The 16704-nt window shown below is 40.2% G+C and overlaps 1 protein-coding gene across 2 annotated transcripts in view; it reads right to left on the bottom strand.

Annotated features, from left to right (window-relative positions):
* Positions 1–16704, bottom strand: part of PID1 (phosphotyrosine interaction domain containing 1) — a 219837-nt gene that overhangs the window by 180222 nt on the left and 22911 nt on the right. The window lies entirely within an intron of this gene.

The following is a 16704-nucleotide window of genomic DNA, read 5'->3' as shown; positions in this document are numbered from 1 at the left end:
TTTGATTAAATTTTATAGTTACTATTTAATATGTGCATATATATAGCAAATATAAAAACATTTTTTAAAGTATGATGATAGGGGCACCTGCGTTGCTCAGTCAGTTAAGCGTCCGACTCTTGATTTTGGCTCAGGTCAAGAGATTAGGGTCCTGAAATTGATCCCTGCCTCAGGCTCCACAGTTCGTGGGGAGTCTGCTTGAGATTCTCTCTGTCCCTCTACCCCTCCCCCTGCTCACAGGCGCACTAGTGTGCAGTCTCTCTCTCTCTAAATAAGTAAAATATTTTTTTAAAAAGTATGGTGGTAAATTATAGATCTAATGACAATACACTGAGGACGACTTTGAGTCATTGAGTACGACTATATGAATAAGTTTTCTGTTTTAAAAGTGTCCTTTAATGAGAACATACTCCTTTCGTGGGTCTATATACGCAATTTATAAACATCCAGGTAACATGTGGATAGAGATTTTCACGCTCTTTCATATTTAAACAAAAAAAGGTATCTGTTAAAAGCATGTTGATAGTTGTTTTCCTAAAATGATCTTAGAGATTAATGGTTAAGATCCCTTTATACACAGGAATACAATTTGTTGGTGCCTGAAATTTAACCATGAGAAATATCTTAGGCTTATGCAAAACAGGAATTTTGAAGCCTGTTAAAAATATAATTCTTGAGGAGACAACTTATCCCTTGTTGGTCCTTTACATTATTTGGTGTGAGAAATATACCTTATCTCAGAGAAACACCAGCACTCTGGAGGCTAATGGCTTGGAGTCTCATCAAAGTGGAATAGCGGAGAAATGATCTGCTGACTCCCCTTTTCAACCTAGTCTCAGTGTCATCGTTGAGCCTAAGGCCATCACTAATTTTCCGTGTTTAGTAAAGGCTGTGACTCACAGCAGAAGCTGAAGACTGATTTCTGAATAAATGAATGAATGAATGATCAGCAATAAAACCCACCTTTGCTCTGAAACACATCCTTTCTCCAACAGTATACCACCTCACCTTAGAATGATGCCAACAAGCTAACCTCGAGGCCACTATGGCCTCCTAGACCTCACACTGCATTGTGCTTTTGGTAGCCATGCATCACATTTATTTTTACCCCAACTTGCAGGGTGATTGGATGGCCCTGCATTGTCCCATTCAAAGGGAATTTTTAAAAGCAATGTTTCAGTCAGTGTGTGGTGATAAATAAATTGTTATATATTTTTCTTCACATCAAATATTTTACCAGACAGTCAACTCAAATGTAGGCTATCCACAGATTCTCAGGTGGGCATCTCTTATTTACTACTTCCATATGTTCCTCTTTTTTGGGCGGAGCTTTAGTTCACCTTCAAGATTTCAAAAATAAACCCTCTTTGCTTCATGTAGCCTATATCATGACATGCTGAACCTACAAAGAGCGCATCTGAACTTGGCTTAAAGCAGATGTCTTATTCAATAATCTCACCCAGGTGATCTATAAAGTTTTATTTAGCTCTTCTATTTACACATATGGTACATATTAAGACTTTTATAAAAGACACAATGCATGCTGGGAGAAGGACCTACAAAGAATTTATGAAGTGAAACAAATTATTTGCTATGTTTTTAACATTTTAATTCGTTGCTTATACACTTCTCTGAGTAATTGCAAGGTTTAACCTTGGCCAGGAAGGGGTGTCAATCTAAAAGAGAGTAATCATGTCTAATAAAGGTCAAGGAGTTTTACAACTATCTGCAGGAAAGAAAGGTGTTTGGAATTGTAATTTGATTCCAAAAGCAGATACCATACTGCACTTCACTAGCAGAAAGAGAAAAGAAGGGGGGTGGAAGGAAGGAAGGAAGGAAGGAAGGAAGATAGACTAAAATAATAAACCTTGATCAGTGAAGCAGAGACCACTAGGATTTTAAAGAACTGAAATTCTTTAGTAAGCCCTGCATTTTACAATATGAACCCTTCTTGGCCCTTACTGCATACTCAGATTAAACACCACTCAGATCCAAAGCTTGTTTATCTCTTTTACAATTGGGAGTTTCTCTGTGAAACTTCCCTTTGGTATAAAGGTATAAGCCCCTTTGGTATAAAGCCCCCTTAAGTTATCTGGTTTGTCAGCCATACGATTTCAACATTTGTTTCACAACCTTGGACCCTAATTGGATTTAAATCAGTAAGAGGAATTTATTGCTGCCCTTGGGGCTTTGTAATATCTGCTTGTGAAGCTCTGTGTGAGTTACAGGGGATGTAAAAAGTTCATTTCTTCACTTTTTATATCGAATGACAGTCTACTTTTCAAAATACAGCACACTATAATTTCCAAAGGGATACATCTTATACACACAAATATATACACTCTAGAAACATAAATATATATATGTATACCTTCTTGTGCATATACACATATGCATTAAATATACTATCATTTCTCTTGATTTGTTTCTCTGTGTTTTAATTAACACTTAGCAGTGTTTATTAAACTAAAAAGTCTCATCAATACCTCCTCATAAGACAATCATGGAAATCACTAAATTCCCCTTCTCTTGTTAACAAGGGCTGCCCAGCCATGGGGGACCACAGCCATGTGAGCACTGAGTTTTTGCCCCAAAAAGTGTGCCAGCAGAAACCCAACAACCAAGGGTCAGAAACAATGTACAACATCCACACCTCGGCCCACCTATCTGGCTAGACAGTGGGTTAGAGGACCAGGGGAATCTCAGTGGACTCTCGGTCCACTGGTAGCCAATGAGGCCAAACCAGAGTACCCAGCTCAAGTGAAGCACACAGCCCCTAACCTAACAAACTCAGACTCACCCTTTTGGTCTGTGGAAAATTCTCCTCCAATTCTCCTTCTCAAATTTGGCCTTCTATGTAATTCGCACATTTGCATGCCCCCCTCCTCCTGGGGATGTAGCATCACGTGAATACATCACCTCAGCCTTTGAGACAAAACTACGGTCTACCAATTACTTAATGCCTACCATGTCCCAGGTATTTAACGTGTATGCTCTTTAACCTGCCAGGAAAGTATTACCAGCCCTGTTTCATGGATGAAGACAATGGTGCCGAGGCAGTCTCAGAAATCCGCCCAAGGCTGATCAAGTAACAGAGCCAGAAACAAACCCAAATGTGTGTGGGTTGCAGCTGTACCAGAGTTTCCAAACCTGGGTCAGTTCTCCCCCATACGCGTGGTTTTATAATGTATGCTGTCACCAATGCGTCTCAACATTCCAGATGTGGGACACCATTTTATATATATAAATATAAATAACTTCCCACGACTCCTCTTTCGCCTCCTCACCTATGGACACAGGGATGAAGTCAGAGGTCGTGCCTCCTAATCTCTCCCACCCATTCAAACCTCACCCATCTACACTCCACCAAAATACATAAATGTGCATATAAATAATTCACATGTATGTGTGTGTTATGTATCTACTCACACTTATAAGTAAGAAACTGCTGGAAAAATACATGAAGTATGAAATGCGATTAAAGTGGCAAAAAAGTACTCTGAGTTGAGACTGAGAATATGTTTATTAAATCTGCTTTTTGATATCATAACATGGTCCCTGAAACAAATGTGAGTTTCGTTTACCAATACAGCTGACCTATAAGCGTTCAGATGGGAAATGCCAAGAACTTCGTATGAACAGGAAGAGCAAAAAGAGAAGACAGTGGATTTCTTCACAAACCACAGTCCCTCAGTTAAATCTTTCAAATAAGATCTTTGTTATAAAACAAAAAACCAGAGTGGTCAAAAGTGCCTATCGGTTTTTCGTTATATAATGTAAATTATTCTAATCAGATTACTTGCTCAAAGCTGGAATGAGAGAATTTAGATGAGCAGGGAGAGCAAGAGAGTGAGAATCATAGCTTTTGTAATACGGGAATGTTCGGAGGGTGGCAGGCTATCACAGGGCATCTCAAACCCCTTACTAATTCTAAATGTACAAGAGCAGGGTGGGTGTGGGGGTGACAGAGATAGGAACCAAGATGAGAAAAAGATTATAGATAATAGAAGATCTGGGGTGCCTGGGTGGCTCTGTCAGTTAAGCAACTGACTCTTGGTTTCGCCTCCGGTCACAATCTCAGGGTCATAAGATCCAGCCCTGCATTGGGCTCTACGCTCAGTCGGGAGTTTGTCCCTCTCTCTCTTCCTCTGCCCCTCCCCAGCTCGCACACACACACAGTCAGTCTCTCTCTCTCGATCTCTCTCTCTCAATCTCTCTTTCAAATAAATAAGTTTAAAAAAATGGGAGGTCTAAAAGTCCTGGTGACCAAAAGTACCCAGTATGCTAGCTTTTTGATGATTACTGTACAATGAGGAAACCTCTCCCACCAAGCATATGCCTCATTTATTTCTATAGAATCACTTTTAGTTAGTCACTTAGCAAACATTCATTGAGTATTAACTATGGCACGTTGTGTTGGGAGATCCAGAAAAACGTCTTTATTCTCAAGAAGCGTATACTTTGGAGGGCTAAGTCTTATGTGAAAAACATCTAGAAAATAATGTATGGTGCCTCATAAATAAGTCGAACACTATATGTCAGAGACGATAAATGCTATGGGGAGAAACAGGTGCATTGGCCATAGATGCCAGTGCTTCATGGAAAAAAGTGACTCGAATTTACCTTTGAAAGATGAGGAGGAATTTCAGACATTGAGGAAAGACAAGTTATCAAGACAAAGAATAGTGCAAGAGCGTAAAGCCTAGGGGGACCTGGAAAGAAACATAGCAGGGAGACTGGCTAGCCATCAAATACAGGATCCAAAGTTGGACAGATGAACTGTAACTGCTGGATGTGGAAGCTGGACTTTAAGCTTGCAGGAGAGACAAAGGAGAACCACTGGAGTCCTTGGGCAACACAGAACGATTCACCCAGTAGCACTGCGCGAGGTGAATCGGAAGCCATGTTTGTCATGTAACACCTTCCCTTCTGCCACATTTGACTCCCGCCAGAGAAAGTCCTCTGCTTTTAAGGGCTCATTTGGTTCAGTGGGCCCCATCTGGATGATCCAGGATAATCAACCTATTTTAAGGTTCATAACCTTAATGATATCTGTGAAGTTCCTTTTGCCATGCAATGTAATGTGGTAGGCAGAATAATGCTCCCTCGCCAAAGATGTCCACATCCTAATCCTGAGGACCTGTGGCTATGTTATATTATAATGCAAGAGCGGGGGTTAACGTTGCTAATCAGCTGACTGTAAAGTAGAGAAATCATCCTGGATTATCCAGATAGGCTCAATGTCTCTGCAAGGCTCTTTCAGATGTGAAGGAAAGAGGAAGAGGAGTCAGCATCAGCGATGCAGTACGAGAAAGAAGAAAAGAGCTGACCAGCGCTGAAGGCAGAAAGGAGCCAGGAGCCGAAGAATGCAAGGAATTTCTAGAAGCTGGAAAAGGCAAGGAAGCAGACTCTCCCTTTGAGCCTGAGAAGGGAGTCAACCCTACAAAGACCTTAATCTAAGCCCAGCAAGACCCATTTTGGACTTCTGATCTCCAGAACAGTAAGATAACTCTGTGTTGTTTCAAGTCACTAAATCTGAGCTACTTTATTACAGCAGCAGGAGGAAACTAATACATAAAACACATTCAAGTTTTGGGTATTAGGGTGTGGACATTTGGCAGGGTGGTGGGGAATGGGGGGAGGGGGTCTACAGCCTACTGCAGGTGTGGGCTCACCTCTTACTGAACAGCAAACTAACAGGACCAAGCAAGCAAGCCTGGAAATTTCTGATGACCATGTTATTGTCAAACAATGACCTATTTTGAAAAACCATTATTACAATGGATTGGGTATTTCAAGTGCCTAGCATGGTATCTGACACATAACAACCCTTAATAAATATTAACTGTTATTCTTACGTAAGAGATCGCAAGTCCAGTTCTTCTCATCCTGGTCACCCAGTATGCCATGCATTATTTTAAGGACTGAAATGCCAGTTATGATGCTGTTATTTCATACTCCTCTGACCAACAGCTTCCTTCCTCCTCCTCCCGCAACCCCGGGCTTTCAACCACCCTCCCCCTAAGCATTCTCAGCTCCTCTTGACCACTCTGCTCCTACAGATGCAGGCTCCACCCCCAATCCTTCATCATCAATAGGTTAATGCCAGTGGCAGGAGGAGCCCTCGGAAGCAGTGAGTCTCTCCACTGGAGAAGAGCAAAAGTCAGACTGAATTCAGGAGGAGAAATAAATCAGAACTGTCACTACTCTCCTGGAAGCAGCAGGCAGAGCAGAGGAGCTGCCCAAAGGTTGTGGTTCTGAAAGTTGCACTCAGGGCTGCAAAACTGCAGGAAGTCCTGAGGTCCACTGACCAGGCCATCAGAAGGCGGCAGCTTCCGGGGAGACATGGCAGGAAGGAAGGATGCAGTAGAGCCAATAGCAGCAGCCAGATGGGTATTTTCTAATATGTTTATTATTTTCTTCCATTTGAAATTTAAGATTTATTATCACTGATTTTTTTTCTTGACTTTTTAAACACTTACTTTTTTTTTTTAATGCTGGTATTCATCCATGACATAGACACTGGAACACTGGCATTGTCGTTTTCCTCTACTGTTGCATTAACTGACCAGTACTGTCATTGTGCTTCAGTAAGTGGATAAGGTCATGATAGTGACCCTGTAATCCTATGAGGTACTTAAAATGTATGGGCCGAAGGGATGAGAGATTAAAATCATTCGGGGAAAGTGGCTAAGAGCCACAGCAGTTTGAAGCAAGGAAGCCCAGACCAGAAGTGTCTCCATGAAAAGAGAGGCAATGTGATGGCTTCCAGGCATCCGGAAGGCGAGAGAACAAGGGTCTCATGGCTGGTTGCACATAAGAAGCAGTTTGTGGCAAAGTCTGTTCTTCAATGGAGTGGAAAACCAAAGCGTGTATTTTAGAGAAAAAGATCTGAATATCATCTTGCAACAAGACTCCATGAGAGCTGATGGTAGCCTATCATCCCACACATGACCTGAACAAGGCTGTAAACAATTTACTCTATGAACAAATTCGTAATGTGTGTCAGCTTTTAAGAAAGCCATGTACATGTAGATAGTCACTGAAGGGGTCAATTCAGGTATAAACTTCTAAGAATGAGGCCCTTTTTTAAAAACAGAGGTCTCCCTAACATAAACTCACCCCAGAGAAAGGCAAGTAACAAAAGGAAGAGGAGAAAGAAGCACGAAGCATCTCATGAAGGTAGGTCCAAAAACTTCTAGGGGATTCAGAGGGGCAGGGAGACACCACTTGCAGAGAGTGTGGTCAGTTGGAGCTTCACGAAGATGGTTCTCTCACAAGCCCTGCTGTGTCCGGGAGCACAACCCCTGCTTCTCCCCTTACCAAGGAACAGCCTCCTTTATCTGAGAAGGTCACCTTTTACTACCAACTGTGCAACTTCAAGAGGGACCTTCATGGAGAGGTAAAGGAGGAAGGAGAAGCCCAGTGCAGATGGTCAACCAAAAGTATAAGCCTTGGTTATCGGTGGGCAGTGGAGGCTACAGTCAGGTCACTTTCACATCCTAGGAGCAGCGTTCTCCCCGAACAGATAAGACAGTCTTTGGGGTAGAGGGACATCTTGAGCAAAGATAGGGAAGAAGGAAAGCACATGTTCCTCTTCCAGTAGAAGGAATGGGCCAATAGGCTGAAATGCAGGAAGAACAGTTAGACAGGAGAGATACATCAGCAGCCCGGAACAAATCAATCCATGATGTGTTGTTACATATAAAGTTTTATTGAAACCCAACCATGTCCATTTTGTTATGTACTATCTATGGCTGTTTCCACACTACCTTGGAAGAGTTACAACAGAGTATGTTCTACAAAACCTAAAATATTGCCCTGCCCTTTGCAAACACACACACACACACACACACACACACACACACACAAATTGCTGACCCCTGATACAGATCACGATGTATGTGTTTCTGAAATACTGTAAAATCTCACCCTAATAAGAAGATATTAATAGAAATAGAACTTGGTGGTAGGTCCTGTGTAAGAAAACTATCCAGTGTGGGAACTAAGGAATCCCTTTACATCCAGAGAACAATAATAGAAACCAATTCCAAACTTTTACTCATTCTGTGAATACATTAAAGGATTTAGGAGAAAATATTCAGTCACCAACATTTGTCAGTTTTGCAGAGCGAGTAGCCAACCCATAAAAAGAGCACTACTGTTCTGAATGACTTGGATGAAAAAGAAAAAAAAGTAAACACATATGAACATTTCCACTTACCATGTTTATTCATTTAAGAGCTGTCCCCTAAAAATAGTACCATACCAAACTGCCCTAACAAACATTATTCTCTAAATAGTACATGGTTTTGACTGGAGATGGAGAAATAATTTGCAAGGACCCACTTTGTGCAATAGGAAAAAAAAAAAAAGAACAGTCTTTGAATCTCAGGCAAGTGCAAAGCTGTTTCCACCTGTGTGTGCTAAGTGAAAGAGAGAAATGTACCTAGGTGCAGTGGGAGAGAAAGAAGGAGAAACTTTTATCATTCTGAATAGGTATTTTGCTTAAAACTGAAGGCGACCCTAACATAAATAAGAATTTGAAGAATAAGTGACATTTCTTAACTATCTATACACTTATATGTCCTTTACCCCACCTTAACCCCCCACCCCCCCCAACACAAAGGCTTTTCCGAACCCTTAGGAATGTCTGATAAACTCTCAATTACTGAAGCAACCATGGAGGGGGGTCTATAGAATTATTAACACTGGAGTTAATTTATACTGACACTGGAATTAACTTATTCTGACTTACACATAATAAAATTAATCATTCCAATTTTAATTAATGCCCTTCTTTAAGACTCCTCTACTAAATAGAAGCTACATGGTGGAGGGGTGGAGCTAGCACCAAATTAATTAGTAACTTTGAATGTTCATTTAAGTTCTTGCTTTCATGTTAAAAAATGATGATATTAAATTTCAATTTGGAGAGCCCTTTTCTCTCCATTTAATACAGCTTGTCTTCTTTAAAACATTCTATTTCCGTGTTGGTCAAGAAAACAAAACTATCTTGGAGGTAAAATAAATCCCTCAATTACCAGGAATGGAATTTAAAAGGCTGCCTCTAATCATCCAATAAAGTTTTTTTTAAAAAAGGGGGAACATGACTCAGTAGGATAAGGACTTCATTCAAGCATTAATTGCTTTCAAAATCATCCAGCTTGATACTGTATTAACTGTTTAAAATGCCAAACCACATCATTGCCCAGTTGATCTTGGAAAGCTTCAAAAACCACAAACTAGAGCCCAAAGATAAAAGGTCAGTGAATTGGTTACTTCCAGAATGAGATCAACTTTTGAAAAGAAAACAGACTAGAAGAATGTGTTGGCCACATTCGCTCGACTTGATCAAAGTAGCTCTGGATATTAATTTGGGAGAGGGGGCAAATCACAAATGAGTAAGTAAGACATGAGCTTATCTGTAACGACATGAACTTTGGCTCCACTTCTTGCATTTACGAAGAGGTCTCCAGCCTCACCGGGAGATATGGGCTGGGACAGGGGGAGAGAGGCATTGCCCAAAGTCTCAGACAGCACTACCAAGTGGGTCATGACATTGTTGTGCTAGTCTGACCAGCATCATAATCCTGGCTGTCCTACTGAACATCTCAGCCTCGGCCAACTTCTTCCCTAAACCTGTTTCTTTGCTGTAAAACAGCAATCCTATCAGTACTGACCTCGGGAATATTGTAACAATTAGTGGAGATAAGGCATGCAAAGGGCTTGGCCCACAGAAAAATGTTCTGTAAATATTAGTTTCTATTGTTTCTTTATTATCATTACTAATTAGTGTTATTGTTATTATTTAAAGTATTTCATTTGGTTTGAAAGGAACTCATCCAACAGCCCAAGAACTCTTAGGTTCTACTTTACTTTTGTTGTTGAATAACCAGCAGGACAGAAAAACTATTCCAAAATGCTTCCTTAATGTAGAGTAGTGGTTCTCAAATTTAAGCAAGGCTCAGAATCACTAGGAGAGCTTGTAAAAACATGGATGGCTGGGCCCCACTTCAGGGCGTCAGATTCAGCACATCCATGGGAGAGCCAATACCTTGTATTTCTACCAAGTTTCCAAGGGATTGATGCTGAAGATCTGGAGATCACCAATTAGAGAACCACTGCTCTGGAATTTTATTCTGTACTTAGGCATCTCTGATTTAGAGGGAAAAGAGACTGAGACTGACACATTTCTGGAGAAAACAAGAGAGAGAACGGGAGATGAATCTGCATCATCTCCTTAACAGCCACAAGCAAGAAGACAAGCACAAACCCATTTGTTAACCAATGCCAATGCAATGTGGGGTCCATGGGAGGGTTCAAAGCCAACCATGGAAAGGGGATATGTTAGACTCCTAGAACCAGACTGAGAAATAGGAGAAGAGGACAAGCAACAAATTCAAAACAAACCTTGTGAGTGATGATCTCTTAAGCTCCATTTGCAAATATATTCAAAGAGAAGGTCATGCTGCTCAGTAACGATGAAACCTAAGTCACTTGATCCTTCAATGAATTATTTCAAGAAGTTGAAACCTCATTTGAACTAGATGGCTTACATCATTTATAATGTAGTTCTGACTACCTTTATACAAATTGCATTTTTTGTAGCATTAATTTACAACATTTCATGATTAAATTGCACGTAAGAGCACAGGTAAGCACTCATAAGACAGAGACACAAAAGGTAACAATTGCATTGCAATCCAACTCAACCTATATTCCTGGCACTATGGTACTCCTAAAATAAGCCCTGGGAACTCTAGGTGGGAGTTCTATTTTCATCTAGACTGAAGACGCAACCCTGAACAATTTAACCCTGCTGGACAATATTTCACCTGGCAACAACCCAAATCCATTCAACCTAAAAATATGTTATTAGAAGGAAAAAAAATGCAAGGTAGGTAAGACTTCACATTTTCACTGCTACAGATACAGATAAACTGCCAATTATTTCCCCAAATCATTTCATCCTGGAGACATCCTGGACATAAAAATGAATAGTGAGTAATATCAAATTCCATTCCTGAAGTTTCCTAATTCCAGAAATGTTTTATAAATAAAGCTAATCCCCTGAGACATCCTGTGAAGAAATGATGTATGGTATTAAAGAAAAAAAAAAAGCTTGGAAGTTGGCGAATGTGATATCCTTTTCATAGAACTTCTCAATTTACTAAGTTGTAAAGTACAGGCCTGTTTAACTTTGTTCGGCTCAGAAGTTCACAAAGTATTAGTAGCAGAAAATCCTGTTTTCATGTTCATGGTGTATCTCCCCCAGATATAAAGTTCTGGGTTGACAGATTATTCTTTTCTTTCAATACTTAAAAGAAGTTATTGCCATAATCTCCTTCGCTCCATTATTTCGCTCCAGGTTTCTCCTATCTGGGATTTGCTAAGTTTCTTGGAACTGTAAATTTAATATTTTCAGGGGTACCTGGGTTGTTCAGTCAGTAAAGCGTCTGACTCTTGATTTCAGTTCAGGTCATGATCTCAGGATTGTGAGATCGAGCCCCGCATTGGACTCTGCGCTGGGCATGGAGCCTGCCTAAGATTCTGTCTCTCTCTCTCCCTCTCCCTCTGACCCTCCCCCCCACTCCACCCATCCCCCCCCCCACTCACGCCCTATCTCTCTACAAAAAAAAATTGACATTTTTCACTAAATTTGGGAAATTTTATGATTTGCTGAATTTTCCTGCCCCGGTCTCTTTCTTCTCTTCTTGGGACTACAATTACACATGTATCCTCTACTGTTGACGTGTCCCACAAGTTGCTGAGTCTCTGTTAAGCTTTCTTAGTCTTTTCTTTTTTTACTTCTGTGTTCTTCAAATGGATTGATACCTACTGATCTTTTTTCAAGTTCACTGACCCTTTCTTCTTTCTTCTTCAATCTGTGGTTAAGTCCATAGAGCAAAATTTTCCATTTTAGATATTTCACTTTTCAGTTCTAGAGTTTCCGTTTGGTTCTATGTATGGTTGCCATTTCCCTATTGAGATTCTCTATTGTTCACTCCTTATAACAAAAACTTTCATTCTTTAAACATATTTATAGTAGCTACTTTAAAGTGTTTTCCTACTATTCTGACAACTGCGTCTTCTTGGGGGTCTGTTTTTATTGAATCCTTCTTCCCTTGGCTATATATTACATTTTCCCACCAGATTTTTTTTTTTTACACTGAACATGTTAGATGACACATTTTAGGACTCTGGATTCTGCTGTCATTCTCAGGTAACAGGAATGTTGATTTTTTGCTTTAAAAAGCTGGTAAGTTACTGAGTAATCACCTTGAACATGCGGAGGCTTTGGTAGGATGGGTCTATTTCAGATTTGCCCTCAGTTGAAGGAAAAAATTTATTTTACCCAGAAATAAAGCCTACAAAATACTGCTTACCTAGCCACAGAAAATCTGAATTTTGCACAGATAAAACAAAAGGAAAATCATTCTTTATGGGAGCACAGGTTTTCAAGATGTCTAGTTCTTCCAGTATAATCCCAAAAGATACTCAAACGGTATTTATTCTGAGGAGTTGGTGAGCTTTTAAGCATTACAAAATTCACAGCATGCATAAATCAAGTTTTATTTTTCTCAAATGGGCAGAAAAGTTTTAATAACTGGCCTAAATGTCCAAATCAAAATCAAAATACCTTACAATGTATCTGCTACATTTAAAATAGAATCGTTTCCTATTTTTTCAATAATTTTCCCATAAGAGTTATGATTTTTCAAAAATCAAGTATAAGAATATGTTTGCACGTAATACAGACCTGACTTGATTCCATCTTTACCACTTTTGGCAAACTCTTAACCTCTATAAGCATCTGTTTCCTTGCCAGTAGAGTATCTGTAACAACAGGTACCCCTTTAGCACAATAGCAGGTAGAGAGTTATTGTTCAGTAAACAGTTATTTTTAAAGGCAGAGATCTCTGCCTTAGATCATGAGGTAGAAAAAAATTTCATCCAACAAGTAAAATATAGTTTTCCTGTTCTGCCTAATTAGAGGCCAGCTAAAATCAAAACTCACACCACTTGCTGTGACTCACGTACTCCACATAACAACCAGAACTGCATGCCCACAAGCAAAAATAGTTACAGGTCTGAAAGGACGACTTGTGATTCTGCCCCCACCCTATCCCACTGCCACCTGAAATATGCCCCTTCTGTTACAGATCCCAGCAGCCTCCATATGTAGCGTGATGCTCCACTCAGCTGCCCAGACTGGAAACCTCAATATCATCCTTCACATTCTCTCTCCTCCCTAACCTGCAGTCAATCCATTCTGCAGCTTAACTGTTGCTCACGCCTCTGCCACCTCCTCACCCCCAACAGTCACTGTTTTGCATGATATCTTCATCCCCTTTTTTCTGCACCATTTCCAAGAGCCTCCTCATTTCCCTGCTTTTAATTCATCTTCTATGTCACTGCCAGAATAATATTCCTAAAACCAATACATCTGCATCCTTCATCTCCTGCAAGCTTCCAGGGGGTTCCCAATGCCTAAAAGATGGAGTCCATGCTCAGAGATAGCCCATATGAGACCCTTCCTTCCCAATCAAGCCTCAGCTACATGTTAGCTTCTACGTTCCTTCACCCCAGTTCCCCCCACCTCACCTTCCAGCCTCATGTGGTGTGCTCACTCTTGTCTGGACAAGCCCAAGTTCCCAGCTCTGCATAGGTTCTTACATGTGCCTAGGGTAAGCTTCTCTACCTAGCCAATGCCTATTCATCCTTAAATAGCTTACATCCCCTCCTCGGTGAAGGGTTCCCATCTAGGACAGGGCTCACAACTGCCCCTCTCTATTGGATTACAGTACCATTCCACTGTGCCATAATTACATGTTCATGTGTCTATTATGTTCTCAAGACTATGAGCTCCCAGAAGACAAAGACAATATCTAAGATAGTATCTGGCTCATAGTAGGTGCTCAATAAACATTTATTGAGTTAATAAATGAATATCAGCCTTACATTTCTGTGGCTAACATTCTACAGATATGCAGTATTTGGATATTAAAGCCCAGAAATTAAAAATAAGAATGAACAAAATATTGGCCTCGGTGCAAATCCCACCCCCCAAGGACAACAATCAAACAAGGAGACTCAGTATTAATCATAATTATAATCATCTTTTTCTGCATTCCTCCAATACCAAGAAAATTGAAAATCTTTTCTTTTTACAAGATCAAGGTCACATCTATACTGGTCAAAGCCCAATTTAGCAACTCTCAACTTTTCCTAGATCCTACATTTTATTTATAATTCTTTCTTTTCAGATCACATAAAGTTTAAAAAAATGTAAGCAACGATTAACATTGGATACTTTACTCACAAACTCACGTTTGGCATTGGGTCTTGGCAGAAAGCCCCACATGTATTTTCCCTGAGACTAAATTACTCATTTCTAATACAAACATAAGAATAAAGCAAAAACCAGCATTGGGTAAACAAAATATGTTACTTTCTAGTTCTCAACAGAAAATTAGTGCAAACTCATTTAACCACCATATCAGTGAGACTTGGGATCTTAGTGTAAGGCAGAGAAATCAGGGATCCTTGTCAAGCATTCATCACAATCCAAAAAAACCTCTACTCAGTAGCCTTTTTCCACTCAAACTTTTTTCTTCCCAAACTTTCAAGTATCATTTTTTTTCAAATACAGAACCAAGTATCCCTGATTCTTAATCGTCATCCAAACAATTGCAACCAGCTGTGAAAACTAGCACTGGAATCAAGTCTGTCTGTAGGGCATCCCCTCAAAGCTACCAAGTGTGATTGTTTTCACCAACAAATATTCGTGACCCTCTTTCCCAAAATTCTGACTCTGCCAACCACCTCTTAAAAAAAAAAAAAAAAAAGATTCAACCCTACAAAATCCTTTAATAGTTCTTCATTTTAACTCAATCAAAATTATGCAACCTCTCCTAAGAAACTAATTATCTTCTCTCCCATTGATCTGTATTTAGTTACCCAAATAATGCATTTACTGCAAATACGGAATATCTTTTTCCATCCCTGTAATATCAACACATTGTCTAATCTGCAAAAGTAACTCTCCACTCTTTTCAAAGCAAAACTACATCCTCTTTCCTTCTCAGCTTCCTCATAAGAACCTCATTTCCCAGATTTCCCATCAGAAGCTTCCTACAAAATCCTCCCCAATCTGTGTTTTGCTTCTGGCAACGTACGTATGACATCTGCCATGGCATTAGTCACTTTGGTCCTTAGAGAGGTAGGGAAACCATCCTGTAGAACCTCAAAACTCCAGGACCAGAAGTTTCAGGTACTATAAACAGAATGTTACTTGTTTTTCAATTGTCTAAGGTCAAAATCCCACATATAGATCTGTCCTGTAACAAATTCCATCTCTGCCAGTAGGCATGTTTTTCTTTACACTTAAAAGAGCTGTCCAAACTAATTATGGCATTTTGCATCTCCTCCTTGACAACACTCTCAAAAACCCACCTGTGGTTTGAAACTCTTCTGCATGACTAAGTCCCTCGCACTGCTTTTGCTCTGAATTCAGTTTGGAACACATGACTTCATAAAGCTTCTCCCTTGGACACATGCCTCTCTATCCCAAGGAGGGCCAAGATGAAAATGATGTTTCTTGTAACACCCCAAGCTTCCTGGTAAATGCCACAGGTGTCTATAAATGCTCATGGACAAGGGAGAAAGGCAATTTGTTTTGCTTTGCCTAATTTCTCTCTCAAAACTTTTCACTAACAGTAATAATCCTGAAGGTATGGAAATGTTACTCATTTTAACCAGTCTATGTTTGCGGATCCTACAAATATCCTGACAAATTCTTAACAATTACCTAGAGCACAAAACTGTAGTGCTCCCTACCAGGAAAATCAGCATTGGAGGTCGGGGGAGGGCAATACCACTCCTTTAATTAGCTGACTGCTAAATAATACTTAAACCTATTTTCCAGTTTACAAAACACTTTTTTTTCCCTACACTATGTAGAACTCTAGTATTAGACTCATTTTACGGAATGAGGAAACTGAGGCTCAGAAGTTTGTGTGACTTGCCCAAGGTCATAGCGAAACCACCTAGTGGGGCTGAAACTTCGATGAAACTCACATGAAAACATCCTGATTCCCAGGCTCATCCCTCCTTCATCATACCAGGCTCACTTGGGCCCAAGGAATATTTAAGTCCTTCTTATCATGCATCCCTCTACATTGTGGCTCGTTTGTCTGGTTGTTGGTTTCCTTCGGTGTTTTGATTGGTTTGTTTTGCAGACCAAACTGTGACAGGGACTTCATCAGGTGACCATGGACAAATACGCGATTTGTTCTCTTTTCTGTAGGAATGCAATCCAAATTTGCATACGATAGCCATCACTGAGTCCTGCCCAGGCTAGCTGGAGTTTAGAGAGCTGGAAGACCTCACCTGTGAATTCCAAGTAGAACGCTTTCCATTCAAGTGACGATCAAGCATCCCTCAAATTCACATTAGCCAGAGCGCCAGTAGTCAACACAGCCCACCAAAAGGAAATCACCCTTCGTACTTCAGAGCCTCCAGATCATGAAACAACATGACCAGGGGAACTACGCAAGCCAATACAATCGTCATTCGCATCACATCTAAAAGGAAACAACTGAACATCGTACAAGATGCCTACAGGGTCCATTTTCAAGTTCCTGAGTTCTGCTGCACAGAAACATGCACACATAATTGAGGAGTTAAGCTCTGCTACTT

This window comes from Phoca vitulina, unplaced genomic scaffold, assembly GCF_004348235.1.
Source record: "Phoca vitulina isolate PV1807 unplaced genomic scaffold, GSC_HSeal_1.0 scaffold1, whole genome shotgun sequence".
NCBI classification, from domain to species: domain Eukaryota; kingdom Metazoa; phylum Chordata; class Mammalia; order Carnivora; family Phocidae; genus Phoca; species Phoca vitulina.
The sequence above is the reverse complement of the archived record's forward strand: the minus strand, read 5'-3'. Positions and strand labels throughout refer to the sequence as shown.